This window comes from Narcine bancroftii, chromosome 3 (genome assembly GCF_036971445.1).
Source record: "Narcine bancroftii isolate sNarBan1 chromosome 3, sNarBan1.hap1, whole genome shotgun sequence".
NCBI lineage: Eukaryota > Metazoa > Chordata > Chondrichthyes > Torpediniformes > Narcinidae > Narcine > Narcine bancroftii.
In genome coordinates, this window is record NC_091471.1 from 191,568,465 (window position 1) to 191,582,821 (window position 14,357).

Consider the following 14,357-nt stretch of genomic DNA (forward strand, 5'->3'; position numbering starts at 1 on the left):
TATTTTTGAGGAAAGTTTTGGAAGATTTGGCTTTTTTGAAATAGTTTAGAGTAGGGAACATTGAACATTCTTCAGGGACTTAACAGGGATATTAGTTCCCCAAGCTGAGGAGTCTACAACCAAAGATTACAGACTTAAAATAAGGGATCAACCATTAGGATGTGAAGAACTTTCTTCAGGCAGAGAAGAGTGAATCTTTGGAATGCACTATTCAAGAGGGTTTGTAATGTTCAGTCACTGTGTATGTTGTGGGCAGATAGTGATTAGTATTTTGCATTTTATGTGAATCAAAGGAAATGGAGCTAGAATTGGAAAATGGCACTGATGTAAAAGATCAGCCTCAATCTTACTGAAAGGTAAACAAAATTCACGAAAGTCTGAAATATAGGATTCTGCACAGTCTAAATTCAAAACAGAAGGTTTTAGAAAAATGGTTTCTACCGCCAACAACAGGATTTCACCTCCCTCCCTTAGTGATTGGTCTCTCCATGACTTCCTCACCCACTAAATCATTTTTTCCAATTGCCTCCCATTCCCAGTACCAACACCTGTGACCTCAAGAAATGCTGGACTTGCTCCTACATCATCTCTCTCACCTCCAACAGTACTTCGAAATGAAACAGCACTTCAATTGTGAATCTGCGGGATAATTGACTGCATCCAGTGCTCAGTGTGGCCTTTGTAACAGCAATGATTTACCACAGCTTACAAACAAATTTAAAAATACACTCACTCGTTTATTTTACAGCACCATGAAGTTGACTTTCTTTATTAACTACTAGGCACAAAATTGCATTTTTTAACTCCCCAAACACCACCCAGCCAAACTTCACTGACCTTCTCATTGGCTCACTGCCACCCGGGTGATATTGATGCTCTCAATATTCTCCTTCTGTTTCTGAGATCCATCACTTGTATAGTAATGCTTAACACACCCGCGCATGCACACTATTACTCCCACGTGTTGCTTCATGCACGTCATCAGCAGTAATCGTGGCACCTTCCCTACATCAGGGAGGCTGGACACAGAGTGAAGGAACACTTTGTTGAGCACCTCTTTTCTGTTTGCTGCAACAGCAGGAATCTCCCAATGGCCAACCACTTCAATTCTAAAACCCATTCCCACACTGAACTGTCTGTCATGGCCTCATGTACTGTCAGATTGAAGTCATGTGTAAATTGGAAGAATTTACAACAGGCAGCACCAATCTTGACTTCTCCCGTTTCTGTTAACCATCTCCCCCATTCTCTCACTTTCCTCATTCCTCTGACATTTTTCCTTCCCTTCACTTTCCACTGCCTATCACCCACACCTTCTTACTCCAGCTCCCCACCCCATTCCCTACTTTTGTCCTAACCAAGGGCATATATCTCAGCTCTCTTCCCCCTCCTCATCACCTATCAGTTCCTTTTTATTTCCCCTCCCACATTAATCTGCCTCTCCTTCCCTTCCGCTTCAGCCTTCAGCTCCTGCCCACCCACACCTTATTTGTGTGTTTGCTTAATTTTTGACATTCCTGATCAAGGGTTCCACTCCAAAATATTAACTATTATTTCCATGGACACAACATTATCTGCTGAGCTGCTCCAGCACTTTTGTGAGAGAATTCTGTCTGGATTTTAACACCTCATAATGTTCAACTTTCATTGAAGATAAGATCAGCTCAATAATAATAACAAAACATTTTAATGCCAACATTTATTGTCCATCTTTAGTTCACTCGTGATACATAAATATCATTCTTGCAAAAGGGAATTGTGTAAGAAGTTCCAGGATTTAGACTCTCCAATAGTGACTTGCTAGGTGACCGGTACACATTTGTAATCTTTATCTATCTTAATAGAGGAGATATGATACAACTGAATGGTTTTACAGATTACAGTCAGGACTCATCCACATCATTGCTAGACTGGAGTCATACATTAACTAGGCTTGGGAAGAGCAGAAGATCTCCCTTCTTGAACAACATCAATGTAAGTGATGGGGTTTTCCAACAATCTGATAATTTCATGCTTAGTATACCCTGTTTTAATTTGTTTAATTATTTTTATCTGAATTAGACTTCTCACTGTTGCCATCAAGGGATAGGATGTCATGTTTCTGTAATGTTAATTAGGGAAAATGGCTCATTAGTCTGGCAACTTAATCAACATGAAAATACATTATCACAAACAAACAATAAAATCTTTAAACTGTTCCTTGTTAATTTAGCTTTACATTAAAATTTCCTTTCTGTAATTTTTAGTAGTCAGAATCAACAATATTTTTGGGTTCTTACCTAACTTAGTTACAAATTAAATTTAGAGGCATTCTATAATAGGTAGATTATTCTCATATTTACTTGAGAGCTGTACACTAGTAGCCAATTCAATTATATTTCAAATGATGCTATTTAAATGCAAGTACAGCTTTGAGACTTCAAATTATAATGGTCAACAGATCATTAACCTTCACATTCAGCACCAAAATTAATCATTTAAATTTAAATTATATGGAAAAAAAAATTGTAATCTAAAATCACAAGCAATTCTTAAACTTTCCTGTGGAATATAAACAGAATATTTTATAGGCATAAATAATACTTGTTTCATGCTTCCAAAAGCCGACAATGATGTCCAGTCATTTTCTAGATTCATCCCATTGGGCCATAAAATTACTTCCCACTTTTTTTAAAAAGATTAATTCATAGAAATTTATACAAAACAGTTCACGTTCAAATTCTTTTTATCCCATACAGTATACCAATATGCAGTGGCTGTTTTGTGAGCAGTCCAGTAGACATTTCATTCACAATACAAGGAAGAAACAGGACAAAAGTTAAAAAAAAAAGTGTAGAGTTACAGAGAGAGAATACTTGTTATGGAGCAAAGGCAACATAATGTTACTATTTTGGGCTTCAGTCAGGAGTGTTAAAGAGAAATTGTCCTTGAATCTGATAGTGCCTGATCTCGTACTCATGATGGGATGGCAATGAGAGATTCTGGCAGGGTATGATGAGATTTTAATTGGTTGACTGGTTTTCCAAGGAAATAGGTGAATTTGATGGAAGGGAAGTGATGACCTAAACTACATTCACAACTGTAGCAGTTTCTTATGACTTGGGTGTGAAGGCGTCCCCATACAACGCAGTGATGTACCTGATAGTATGCATTCAGTATGCACCTGTGGAAGTTGTTACAAGATCAAACCTGGAACCACAAAGAAGGCATATCACACAGGGGTAAAGATGAACAATTACTTTATTAACAAAAAAATTCACCTTCAAACTTTAGTTCAAAATCTCCCCCTTTTATAACAATGCCCACTGGTTACTATGCAAATCTCTATAACAGTGTAAAACTAATAAATTCCCCAGCCTAAATATAACATATTTAATCAAAGTTTAAGCTACACTTCCAACCAGCCCACAGAAACACTTCTTTTCTTTGGCTTGGCTTCGCGGACGAAGATTTATGGAGGGGGTAAAAAGTCCACGTCAGCTGCAGGCTCGTTTGTGGCTGACAAGTCCGATGCGGGACAGGCAGACACGATTGCAGCGGTTGCAAGGGAAAATTTGTTGGTTGGGGTTGGGTGTTGGGTTTTTCCTCCTTTGCCTTTTGTCAGTGAGGTGGGCTCTGCGGTCTTCTTCAAAGGAGGTTGCTGCCCGCCAAACTGTGAGGCGCCAAGATGCACGGTTTGAGGCGTTATCAGCCCACTGGCGGTGGTCAATGTGGCAGGCACCAAGAGATTTCTTTAGGCAGTCCTTGTACCTTTTCTTTGGTGCACCTCTGTCACGGTGGCCAGTGGAGAGCTCGCCATATAACACAATCTTGGGAAGGCGATGGTCCTCCATTCTGGAGACGTGACCCATCCAGCGCAGCTGGATCTTCAGCAGCGTGGACTCGATGCTGTCGACCTCTGCCATCTCGAGTACTTCGACGTTAGGGGTGTAAGCGCTCCAATGGATGTTGAGGATGGAGCGGAGACAACGCTGGTGGAAGCGTTCTAGGAGCCGTAGGTGGTGCCGGTAGAGGACCCATGATTCGGAGCCGAACAGGAGTGTGGGTATGACAACGGCTCTGTATACGCTTATCTTTGTGAGATTTTTCAGTCTCTTCAATCTGAGGCGCCTGCAAGCTCACACCAAGACACAAGAGAAACTTGTCCGTGAACTACTCTTTGCAGATGATGCTGCTTTAGTTGCCCATTCAGAGCCAGCTCTTCAGCGCTTGACGTCCTGCTTTGCGGAAACTGCCAAAATGTTTGGCCTGGAAGTCAGCCTGAAGAAAACTGAGGTCCTCCATCAGCCAGCTCCCCACCATGACTACCAGCCCCCCCACATCTCCATCGGGCACACAAAACTCAAAACGGTCAACCAGTTTACCTATCTCGGCTGCACCATTTCATCAGATGCAAGGATCGACAATGAGATAGACAACAGACTCGCCAAGGCAAATAGCGCCTTTGGAAGACTACACAAAAGAGTCTGGAAAAACAACAGAAACACTTAGACACAAAACAAACACAAAACTCACAAAAACTTCGATCTCAACTGAAGCAAAGATCATAAACAAAATTCAGTTTGTTTGGTAAACTGAACCCAAAATATCTTTGCGAGAGAGAGAGAAAGCACAAAATTCAAAATTGTCTTGTGTTGCTTGCAGAGAGAGGAACAACTGGCTTGGTCTGGATCCTTCTGACTGCCTTCGGAATGTTCATCCTTTTTGAAATCCCAACATTCTAAACTGCCCTCCAGACCATGACTCATGCTCTGGGCCTTCTTCTACTCCACAGCACCCCCAGTGGTGGTTTATCATCCAAGTCCAGAAATTTTTAGATAATTTTCTGCACAATCTCATTCCGTCTCCCACTCTCTCAGCAGTCCACCTTCACCTTGGCTCTCTAAGGCAAACTGTCACTTTTTAACATAAAACCTCTCAATACATAGGCCAATACACACAGAACTCTGTAACAAATTTGTTAAGTGATGCTAATGACATGCCAACTTTTTCAGGTTTCTGAGCAAGTTGAGGTGCTGAGCAAGGTTCCCTCTAATTTTTAGTAGTCAGTGTGCATAAAAATCTTAGGTTGTGCAAATTTTTTTCCAGTGACAAAAGTATGTGTGGACTGAATGCTTGTGCAAATGTAAACTTGAAATTGTTCTAAGATAATTTTTGGCACATCTTTCATAACTAGGAAAACTGTATTGGCATGTTTTAATATAACACAAGTATGATTAACTATTTGTTTAACCACCTAACTAGTTAACAAAAACAGCTAAGAGATTATTTTCAATATTTATTACATTATTTTAGGTAATTAACCTTTTGTGTGCACATTCATTTCCTTTGTGCACTGGATGCAAAATGTGTGTGCGCAAAGTCATAATGTGCTGATGTGCTTTTTTAGGCTATTGCATTAATATGAGTGGATCAAAACAATATCCTAGAGAGGTTTACCCACAGGAACGTAAAGATATCTACAATTTCCACTTCAGCACCATTAATTCAAGAAGGAGATAAGGAGCATTACACTCTGGTCTGCCAGGGTAGGAAATAGCTTTCCCATCCTGGCAGACCACAGGTGTAAGATTGATGAAGAGCATCCTTGTAATCTTAGGTCTCTTATAAATGAAACTGGGTAAATTACCCCAGAATGCTTATACATATTTATTTTGTATTACTTTTTTATGCATGTGTTTGTTGTATGTGTGCACACCATGGTCCAGAGAAATGCTGTTCTGTCTGGTTGTGTAAGTACATCCAGATGATTATCTGCTTGAACTTAAACTTGATACAGACTGGGGAGTGAGCTCTATCCTCTCCTGGAAGTCTGAAACCAGCTCTTTGGCCTTACTGATATTGAGGGAGAGGTCTTGTCACCAAGCCACAAGTTCTTCTATCTCTTTTCTCTATTCTGTTTCATCATTGTTAGAGATTCTGCCTGTGTTGGTGGGATCATCCATGAATGAGATGGGTCGGTTAGTTTAGTTGGTCTTACAGAGCCAGAGATCTGGACTGGAATCTGGTACAGACTGTACCCCTCATGTCTATATGGATTTCCATCAGCTGTGCTGGTTTCCTCTCATCCTTCAAAATGTATGGGGATTGTTGATAAATTGGGATATATGGGGCTGAAGGGCCTGTATGTCTATTTTTTTTTAATGAATGGATTTGCAACTGTATTTGTCCATGCAGTCATGGGTCTACAATGAGTATTGTAGAGGACTAAGTACACAGACCTGTTGAGGATGATCATGGGAGAAGGTGCTGCCACCTATCCTCACTGAATATGGCCTGTGAGATAGAAAATCATGGATCTAATTGCAGAGAGGTTTACAAGGTCACATGGCTTGGGTTGAAAGTGAAGATGCCGATGATAAATAATAATATAATGTAGGTTTCATTGATATCCCAGTATTCCAGGGATGAGTGTGGAGCCAGGTGAGATGCAAAGTGGAGTAGGTCAAGGGTGACATGCAGGATGGAATAAATATGAGCCATGATCAATGTTTCAAATTGCTTCATGATGGCAGATATCAGAGCCCACAGCCAATAGTTATTTAGGTCCATATTGTGTCAGGAATACACCTAATAAATTCTACCCCGTCACTGCATTTTGCTTTGGCACTGGATTCATAGTGGCCTTCTGAAGCAAGTAGGAACTTCAGGCTGTTGGAGAGAAAAATTCAAGATGTCTGTGAATAAAGCCACCAGTATCTGCACACATGCAGACACAGATCTGCTAAGGGATGGAGGTGGCCCAGCAACACTTATTTAGCTAGTCAAGCCCATGGTAACAGAAAAAATGGTCCAAGATCACACAGGGCTCATTTAGGTCCCATTTATATGAAGAGCAAGGGTCTTTGCCTCTACCACTTTTGAGTTATTTCAAGCTTTCAGTTATCCTTTGAATCCTTCCAACTCTCCTCTCATGTCTTTACCAATAATCTGAAATAATATCCCTTAAGTATTGACCTTACTGCTAAGGTTAACAAATTCTTCCTATGCACAATATCTAATTAAAGCCTAAGCAAATGTGCGTCCAAACATCCTGAAGACTGAGAGCCAAGGGTGAAAGGTCTTCAACTTGAAATTCTACCTGTTTGTCTTTTTTTAAAATATTTTATTTTAAAACACTCAAGCAAATATATACAAACAAAATAAGGCATTTTCTTATCACACAATATAATATGATAAGAATAAAGTATTTTCCCACTTTTCCCCAGATATTAAATAAACCACAGAGGAAAAAAATAAAATAAAATTAAAATCTAAAAATTAAAACACATCAAGTGTATCACAACCTTAATTCAGTCTCTTCTTTATTTATTTGTCAGAATGGTTTGTCTTAATTATTTTCCTTGGGGGGCATATAGATCATATCTGTGCACCGATGTGCCTCAGGCATGGCTGCCACACTTCAATGAAGTTTCATAGTTCTTTCTCAAGTTATACTTAATTTTCTCTAGGGGAATGCAACTTTGTATTTCCATTCTCCATCGCATAATACTCAGTTGGACTTCCATGCAACGGCTATTCACTTCCTGGTTGTCTGTTCTCTTTCAATAGATGCTGCCTGTCCTAGTGAGTTTCACCAACATTTTCTGTTTTCATTGCAGCAAATGTTCCTCCACAATGACAACTTGACTCTTATCCTCTATACTCTAAGCTATAGCCAAAAGATGGGCTTATCAATTTAACAGGCTGAATCATATTTTTTCCACAATCCTCAATGTATAAAAATAATAAAAGCACTGCAAGCTTCCTCTTTAAATATTGACTCTGAAATTCCAAAGTTTTGCTTGGATCAGTCTGTGAGTTGATATTTAAGACATAGCATTAATCCAAGAGTTTCCTATTCCACTTCAGTTCCGTGAAGAGGATATATTTGTGCAAGAGAGAGTTCTTAACCAAGAAAAGGATGAGTTCATTCATCCTTCAAGAAGGCATCAACTTATTAAATGTAAACCAATATAGTTAGATCACCACCAGACCAATTTTTGCACTGAATTCTGAAAGGTTAATTTTTGCATTTCATCATTATTTTAGATCGAATTTCTTCACTTTGTCTTGTATTCTTTCATTTGGCAATTTACCTATCTTTATTTTTGAGGCATCAGCTTCATTTGGCAACAAAATCTTTGGTTTTATTGAAATGTCCAAAATTAACTGAAGGTGAATGTGCAAAGTTACTAAGGACGATAGCCAGAGATTTCCCTGAATTTGCTAAAGCCAAGCTCCATGGAAATTTCCCTTGTTCGCTGGCAATAGATCTTGATATTGATTCTAGCTAATTTTGGGAAGTAGACATAATAGAATTACAAATATTCTCCACCCTAGTGAGACTATCTCAAACATAAAGCAACATTTTTGAAACACTAAATTGTTCATACATTGCTTTCTTCTTATTTTCTATTTTGCCACACCAAATCTGAAAGCATCTTTGGAATATATGCACATTGGTGTTGATTGCCTTTTGTGTTCTATGGGATGTAGATGAAGCGTCATGTAGCTGCCACCCACACTATGTTGTTCTGCTTTGTGGTTAAGTGTTTTTTGATGTTTCCACCAAAGAGAGCATTGCACACTGCTGCCAGATCTGCCATCTGCCATACGTTTCTCAAGGGGTTTCACAGTTCCTGCCGATATGATTGATGTTCTGCTGGCATTCTTCCTTTTGTGGAAGGATCTATCCTCTTCAGCCAAAAGCTTCAGTCAGTCACATTGTGTTATTCTTCCAGTATTTCATCCTGTGAAAGCAAAACAGTGTTCAAGCAACACTTGCCAGATATGACAGCATTGCAGAAATAAAAGACCAGATACCTTGGGACATTCTTCAAGTGGGAAGATGTTGCTTGTGTACATCACTATGAAAGCCAGAGAACAATTTTGTTGCTTAAAAGGTTTCAAGGAATTATTGAAGAGCCCTACGATCCATCACACAATATATTTGACCTACAAGGAGGTGCATGAGCATCAAAATCAGGATGGACAGGATGGGAAATACCTCCTTCCCACAGGCTGAATCCTTTAACCTTGGGTCTCTTATATATGAAACAAGTATATGATTCCAAAATATTTATGTGCATTAATTTTATATTATATTTTAATGTCTATACAGTATGCAATTTTAATGTGCTGTGTATTATGTGTGTTATGTGAACACTGTGGTCCAGAGAAAAGTTTCATCTGGTTGTGTATGTACAGTCAGATGATAATAAACTTGAACCTGAACTTGAAGTGGGAGATGGGGAGATAATCAAAGCAGAATAGAACCACAGACAACTTGTTTGTGTTTCAATGTTGCTTTGTTCAAATTAAATGTATTCTCTGTAGGTCTGGCCACAGAACCTTTTGTGGTTTGCTATAGAAACAGTAAACAAATTAAAGCTTTAAAAGAGAGAAAATCATAATTTATCATAAACAGTTTTCTAACATCAAAGGAGAAATCAAATGCAAATGAGTGATTGCTTTAAGAACATTCAGTGCCTAATATTAAAACACAATTTTTAAATATAATTAATCTCCAGGAAGATACTCTAGTAGTAGTAATTTATTTATATAGTGCATTTAACACAATGCATGTTGATCCAAAGCACAAGGTCAAGTTGAGCCTTTCCTGTCATTGGCCTATTGACATATTGTGTCCAGAAACCTCATGAACACACCTAACAAATTCCACTCCATCTCTTCACTCTATAAGATAGTGCCAATATTAGGAAGGATAAAATCATTCATTAGAGCAAACATTATTTTGGTACCTTTCAAGAATCGGCCTTTGCTCTGGTCCTCAAAGTCTCTATTACTTTTAAAGGGTCTATAGCCCAATAATGTTATTACCACATATATGTTCCTGACTTCCACCCACATGTAAACCTTTTTTAAAAATACGGGCTGTTTTTTTTTAAATTAGCTAGCTGCTTCTGTTATTCCATATCTTCTGAAAATGTTTGCATTTCTATAACTAATGCTCCTATCTTGTAAAAATGCTTTAGAAATAATGGGAGAATTTGTGTCAGATTTCCAGAATTCAGTCTTCTGTACCCTAGGGTGTCCTTGTTTATACTTCCTTGAACAAAGAGAATAAATCTGTCTACAATACTCCACTACATCTGCTTCCAAAACAAGGCCTTCTGGGATATCCTCCTTCTGCAAATATTGTGGCTTCTACTGCCATCAAAAGCCCACAACCATATCTCCTCTTTTTTCCACACATCTTCCTGGCTCCTTCTCCACCTGTGAACAACACAACAAGGACAGGGGTTCCCATCATCCTTAACTTCCACCCCAAATTAGGCTCCGCAACAAACTTATCATTGTCTGAAATTTCGACCACCTACATTAGGATCCCACCAGTAGACAAACTTCTTCTTCTCCCCTCTCCACATTCCATAGGGACCAGTCCCTCTGCTATTTCCTCATCCACACATCCTTTCCCATCAATCACCTCCTGGGTACTTACCTCTGTTACCGCAGGAAATGGCTCACTTAGACTTACAGCTCCTCCCTCAACACTATTCAGAATGCAAAAAATAATCCTTCCAAGTGAAACAACACTTCACTTGTGAATCTGCAAGGATCATTTACTGCATCCAGTGCTATGTTAGTAACTTTGCTCTGTCTGCTGTATCAGCAAGGACGTCCCAGTGGCCAACCATTTCAATTCCACACCCACTGCCTAGTCTCATGAACTGTCAAGTTGAGTCCATCCTCTGCAGTTCCTCCAACATAAGAAGTGACCTTATGTTGGAGAAACCTCCAACATTATGAGGAAGCACAAAGGAGGGAGATAAATCAGCTGGTTAAGTAGTGTCACAACAATAAACTTGCATTCAACATTAGCAAAACTAAGGAACTGATTGTGGAATTCAGGAGGGGGAAATTAGGAGAACACAAACCAAACCTCATCACATGGATAGGGCCAAGAACATAAGTTCCTGGGTGTCAACATCTCTGAGGATCTGCCCTGGGGCCTCTAAGTCAATGCAATCATGAAGAAGGCTCACCAGCAGCTATACATTGTGAGAAATTTTGTATGTCACCAAAGACTCTTGTAAATTTCTATAAGTGTACTGTGGAGAACAATCTGTCTGGTTGCATTACTTCCTGGTATGGAGGTGCCAATGCACAAGACAGGAAGAGTCTACAGAGAGTTGTGAACTTGGCCAGCGTGATAATGGGCATCGGACTTCATCCCTTAAGGACATACATAAGAGGTGATGCCACAAAAAAGCAGCCGCTGTACTTAAGGACCCTCATCAATATTGATTTCTTCAACTACCATTAACTTCTCCCCCTGGTCTCTCTCTCTCTCTCTCTCCCTTATCCCTCCATCTCCCTTCCTCCCATTCTCCACTCTTCTCCAATCAGAGAGCTACCTGCCCTCTCCCCATCACTTCTCAGCTTCTTTATCCTCTACTCTCCAACCTGTATCCACCTAGACCTGCTGCCTGATTTTCAGCACCTGAAGAAAGGCTCATGTCTGAAATATCAAATGCTTTTTTACTTCCTATGGATGCTGCATGACCTGTTGAATTTACCTTTGCAGCACTCTGTAAATTTCAATCATATCTGTTGCAATAAACATCAAAATCTAAAATCTTTCCTGATTACTACATGTAACTATAAACACTCTATTTCATTCCCTCGGGTTTCTTTCCATTATTACATTTCAGAGCCTCCCTCTATTTAAGGAATAAGGTGTTTTATTATATGCTTTAAAATTGGAAGGCCTTACAATTTTTCACTTTCTGTTGTATCTGCCAACTCTTTTACCTAACTTCTTCCGACAAAAATGTTCACAGTGACATCTTGTCCACCTGCCATATCTCAGGAACCACCTTTCAACAATGACAGTCATTGCCTTATGATTAACCAACTCAGTCTATGTAGACAAGGGTTTTTGAAGATTAAGACTTTAGACATGGTATAAAAGGTATGGTAACCATGTGAGTCTGATCCCTGCTCTCATACAGCATATGTTTCTGAGACTTGGACTACTGACAGCAGGCATCACAAGGCATTATGAAAATATATTTCTCATGCTATATTTATAAAAATCATTCAAGTTCATGGGAAGGATAAGTAACCCTATCCAAGGCCAACATCTCTAGCATTGTGGTCCAAGTTATTCTCAGCCAGCTACAAAGGAAGACCAAGTTCCCCACAGGTCCGAGATTGGTCTCTTGATATTGACACTCTTTCAGAGTTCAACCTTGGGTGAAAAGGATTTAAATTTTCCTTGAAAATATTCCTAGTTAGAGTGTTGATTTGAAACTGTTTCTTGGAATCCCTGGCTCAAGTTCAGTGAAGGTGGAGAAGGAGCATCTGGGATGACATTGAGAATCTTGAGGCCATAACTCAAGAACAGATAGAAGTCCTGCATAAGTAGAAGAAATTTCATATCACTTCACAAACTGCCCACCCATCTGCCCCTTTGGCTACATTACACCCTATCTGTGGAAGAGTCTGTGGTTATCACATAAACAAATCTGGAGCAGAAGCAAATTTAGATATCAGATTTATTGTCAGAGTACATACATGACATCTCATATAACCCTGAGATTCTTTTTTCCTGTGGGTGTGGTAATTGGTAGTGCAAGAAACAAACTGTATACAGCATAAAACATGTAAACAAAGAACAATAAAGTAATCCTGGATGACTGCCTTAGAAGAAAAAGGAGCTAATGGCTTTTCACGGTCTTTGCATCCCCTTTTTACTTGTTAACCTACTTTATATCATAAGCAAATATGACTACAGTAAACTCCCTCCTTTTATCAAAATCACTGATATAGATGGTAAATTGGATAGCACAGGTATTAGAGTATTGGTTATGTAAACCCAGGAATCATGAGTTCGTTCCTCACTGGGGCCTCGTTTCTGTGAAGGGCTCTAGAGAAAATGGAGACTCTCTATCTTCCTTAAGGTAGACAAAGTTAAAGAATTTCATGCATCTTACATTCTAAATGTAGTAGTATGTGACAACAGTGGAACCTCTACATTTATCTTTAAATAGCTGAAGCCCTAGCACACATTCCAATGACACCCATGTGTGACAGAATGTCAACTTAAAATACCCCATTTTTCCTAAACCTGTTTTATGCCAGAATGTTACAGGTGTTTGATGGTAATTTTTAAAATTTGAGATTGATTGATTCTGTTTACCATTTTTGGCATGAAGTGAATTGGGGAAAATTAGCTATCTGAAGTTAGGATAAACCTCAAATTTTATTTTACTGAACAGTGAAATTGTGGTTAAGGATGTTAACTGATATAGCCCTATTCCTATATTACTTCAGATTTTTCAGTATTTGTACACTGTATTGAATAAACTAGAGCACTAGGCTGAATAAGCCATGACCCTAACTCTAATCCTAAACACAAAAACTGCAGAAGCTAAAGCTAAAAAAAACTCGCTGTGTTTTCAAATTCAACAGGTTGAGCAGCATCAGTGGAAGAAAAGGTGTGGTCGATATTTTAGGCCGACATTGTTTTGTCTTTTCCACTGATGCTGCTCAACCCGCTGAGTTCCTCCTAAAGATCGGGTTCCACTCAGTGCTTCTGCTGATCCATACGTAAAACAGAAAAACACCCTGTTTCATCTTGTATTTGTATGTGTGCATTCTTAGGCAACACATGGATAAAGGAAAAGGTTCTTTACTTTAAAGTTGGTGTAAAAAGCACATGAGGCATGCCATGAGGCTGCAGCCTCCATTACAGATCTTGCATACGGTGTGTCTTGCTCTGTGTGTCAGCCCCCCTGCTGGTACCCAAGTCTAGTCAAACAGTAAGGCATTGCTAGTCACATTGCAACCATGATCACTAGAAGACTTGCTTTGCACATATTAATAGTTCAATTGACTCCATCTGGTGGAAGGTCATCATGCCAAATTCTAACCTCTGCTTCTACCTCCACAGATGATGCACAGTCTGCTGAATGTTTCTGATGTGTGATGTTTTTGTTTCAGAAAAGTGTGTTTGAAAATGACATTAACAGACCTCTTTAGCTTTTCAAAGGAAACTTTCACTTTCCTCTGTAACTTCAAAGATAATCTTGAATCTGTGTTCACTAGAATTCTTCCAACTCTGGCAGCTAGAAGGTATTAGATATTTCTTAAACCTGAGTAATTTTCAGCTGCTTTAACCTGTTTCTGGACAATTTTTGAATCTTTTCTTCCTGTGAAGTATTTTGCTCAAGAGATTGAGCCATAGAGGATTTGACATAGCTCTGTTCATTTCCTTGGCATTTGTAATTTTCATTTTGTCCAGACTGAATGAAACCTGACTAATCCTTTCTCACCTCATCCGCAATGTCAGCCTCAATAGTGTGGAATTACTATTTTTTTAAATTTAATTTTGAGAAGGCAGCCCAGAG